Source organism: Hippocampus comes, unplaced genomic scaffold, assembly GCF_001891065.2.
Source record: "Hippocampus comes isolate QL1 unplaced genomic scaffold, H_comes_QL1_v1.1 scaffold187, whole genome shotgun sequence".
Taxonomy (NCBI): domain Eukaryota; kingdom Metazoa; phylum Chordata; class Actinopteri; order Syngnathiformes; family Syngnathidae; genus Hippocampus; species Hippocampus comes.
Window position 1 is genome coordinate 636150 of NW_017828852.1, and position 3588 is coordinate 639737.

The following is a 3588-nucleotide window of genomic DNA, read 5'->3' on the forward strand; positions in this document are numbered from 1 at the left end:
GTGCGCGACAACCGTATGCTTGCTGTACATTCATCAACACTTACCGTATTTTCTGTACGAACATTTTTTATATATATATATATATATATATTTTTTTTAAAGCATTGTTTCATCATCCAGTTGAAACTGGTCAACAACACAGTGAATTTATAAACACTCGAATTTATAAACACTCGACTAAAACCAGACAAACGAATTTTCTCGCCAGTCAGACTCATCATCTGAATAGCAATTCTGGCCGATGTAAATCGAGTTCCAGGGGTGCATTTTTCATTGGCCCATATGTGACAGCTAACCCCAAAACGACTGAGACATGTTTTCCCCAAACGATGTTTGTAAATGCTAGCTCCAGTTTCAAGTTAGATTAAAACAGAACAACGACTGACAACAAATCTTTTTTTTTTTAATCTGGAGGAAGCATGTTTTAAAATACAAACTTGAATAAAAGTTGTGCAAAATGGTTAAGTGACACTCATCTCAGCTCATAAAGTGCTATTCTCGTCTGGAACAGTTTTTGATCATAAAAAGGAAGGAAATTAGTATTCATTTCTTAATTGCGCTCTCTGCTGGAGAAGATGGTTGCAATGTGACAACTTATACATATCCATGCCGCCTTTTGCTCTTTGTAGGAATAAATAACAACTGACAAATATCGGCATTCAGGATGAGTACTTTGCAGATTTTTCTTTACATTATTGACTTTCTCACATCGATTTACTGATTAAAAGAAAGATAATACTGTGGTATAGTAATACCACACAACATAATAGCCCAACACAACTACTTCCCCACAAACAGTGGACGGAATTTAGTACGGTTATTTCTTTCCATTTTTCGTTTGTCTTCGTGTCATGTTTGGATAAGAATATATATTGCTAAAAAAAACAAACAAAAAAAAAACGAACAAGATGCATATTCTCTTGTGTTCACCGGCTTGTTGAGTGACTCCGGCAGCAAATTGACCTTCATGTGAACTACACTTTGTGCAGCCTAAACAAAGACTGCTGCTGACAAACTTGACATAAGGCAGGGGAAGTGTCACAGTCACACCCAACACACCTTGATCGATACCTGGGATGATGGCAGAAGGGGAGGTCAAGTTGAATGCGCCCACAACTGTGAATACAATAGAACAGAATAGAATAAAATAGAACGGCAGATTTGGTTCAGTGTAAATTATGCAACGAGGTTCGTTGCAAACATTTCTCTCCTTTAAATTGGAGCGCTCGTTTTTTATTTTTAACTTCCGTTCAGATGTATGATCGACTATATGGAACCCCCCGAGAGCAGAAATATTGCCGAAAGGGACCAATAATGTCCGGGTCACAAAATCGATGTGGGAGCAGATCAGGAACGGCATTGCACCCACCCACACACTTGTGTTGGATTTAAAAAAAAAAAAAAAAACGAAAAAGAAAAAAAAAACATTTTCATTACTGAGGACATTAATTCATTGGCTCAGCTATTTTTGATGGACCATTGTTTAAATGAAACGTTCTCTTTCGAATGAATTCCGATTTCAATTTTGCATGCATTCAAAAAAGATATGATGACTGCAACGCAAAAAAAATGCAAGTATAGTGTTTTTTTAGGTTAATAATTTTAGAACTCTTGAACAATTACAATTATAATGACTTTTTTTCTTGGCAGAGCCTAGTTTTGAAAGGTGCTTATAAATAAAATGTATTATTATTATTATTCATGTACAATATTTGCAACGCATAATTGTGACGTATTATTGCTGGGTCTCTCAGCCTGGTAAAATGCCTCATTATGCCAGTAAGCAACCAAATTACAGATGCACATACATACTAAATTCTCCACAGCCCCACCCCAAACCACCTGATGATTTATTTTGCGCTGGTGACAAGGAAACGATGCATCAAGAGAGCAATCTTTCAGAGTCAACGCATGGTGAAGGTTCAAGACGGCGCACGGACAAAAAAAGTGTATACACACACACACACACACACACACACACACACACACACACACACACACACACACACACACACACACACTTACTTGGAGTGTTTTAAGTTGAGAGGGATCGCGTCAGCAATAATTATCGTTTGACGCAACGTAAACCCGAGAGACCCTGTCTTCTATATCTACCCTGTAGATCCGGATTTGTGTCATAATCTTGAAAGCAATCACAAATTCGCTTCTAGGGGAGTATATAGTAGATTTATATACGACGGCACCGATGGACACTGTCAGCGTATAGCTCAGCATGGTTTTGGAGATAATTTACCACCAAAGGAGGCCTTGAGGTTTCGATATAGGCCTCAACTGAAATTTCGTCATATTTGTCCAGCGTTATCAAAACATACAAACAAACATTCTTCCATTTAAGGGTCGTGTTTTGTCAATTAATCGTCAAGTTTTGTTCTTGTTCCTTCTTAGTCTTTAAAAAGAAAAAAAAAAAAGAAAAATCGATTGGACCCCACTTTAGCATTCTACGGTCCGCCCCCTATAGTTGAATTCGACTCTCTTTATTAATGATTTCTCTTCAGTTGAAAAATGGTGCGGTTGACTGTACTGCTCGTCAAGGGGATTAGTTTTTGTGCTTGTGTGGGGCGTGTGTGGGGGGGGGGGGGCGTCGCCCTGAACTGTCAATTTTCTTGAAACAAAAGATTTCGATGTCTCCATCATGTGAAATGAAATAGCCTTTGGAGACACATTAAAATAGGATCGCCTATTATTCTACAATCGTTGACATTCCATGTTGTTATAGGCCTATGCATTTATAATGTGAAGTCTATAAATGTGGCATCAGGAGCATATGATTTTATAATCAATCTATGTGAACATGATCATTCAGCATTAGGTCATTTATGACTATATTAATTGGTGAAAGTTTAATACTCCCATGGCAAATCTTGCGGTTGAAGTTGGATGGCTATGGGGGGGCATGACGGCAACTCTGTAGAAAATGAACTGATGTGTGGTCACTGGTCAGTGATATTATCATTATTAAATGCAAGCGCGCGCGCGCGCGCGCGCGCGTTGGTGTGTGTGTGTGTGTGTGTGTGTGTGTGTGTGTGCGTGTGTGTGTGTGTGTGTGTGTGTGTGTGTGTGCGTGCGTGTGTGTACACGTGAACAGCAGCAAAATTAAACAATGGCTTTATTTAAGTGTTGCAGGTAAATATGGAACGAATGTGTCCTTGTTGCGAATGAAGAGGTCTGCGATAGTGGTTTTGTAATTAAGGAGTGTAACCTTTTTCGGGCGATGCATTTTCCATCGATCTCACACTGCAGACAGATTTGGCTTTCACAGCAACAGTCCACTGACATTGTCGCTCACCGACATCGCTGACTTAAAAAGCATGAATTGATGATGCAAGGCAACAATTTATAATCAATAATAGGATAGTCACATGGAGAATACATACTCAAGGAATGATTGTCACATTTCATTTGATCGTATTTGGTTTCCAAGAATTTGATGGAAAGTCGTGATTTCGTGAAATCACAACGGTGATCGGTTATTGTTATGCTTCTCTGACTATAGTTTCGAGGCATGTCGTGTTGGTGGGAGGTCGCAGGGCAGCATGCGTCAGGCGGCGAGTTGGCGTTGGGGGGGGG

The 3588-nt window shown here is 39.3% G+C and overlaps 1 protein-coding gene across 5 annotated transcripts in view; it reads left to right on the plus strand.

Annotated features, from left to right (window-relative positions):
- hoxb3a (homeobox B3a) overlaps positions 1 to 3588 on the plus strand; it is a 77537-nt gene that overhangs the window by 31978 nt on the left and 41971 nt on the right. The gene's annotated exons all lie outside the window — the stretch shown is intronic.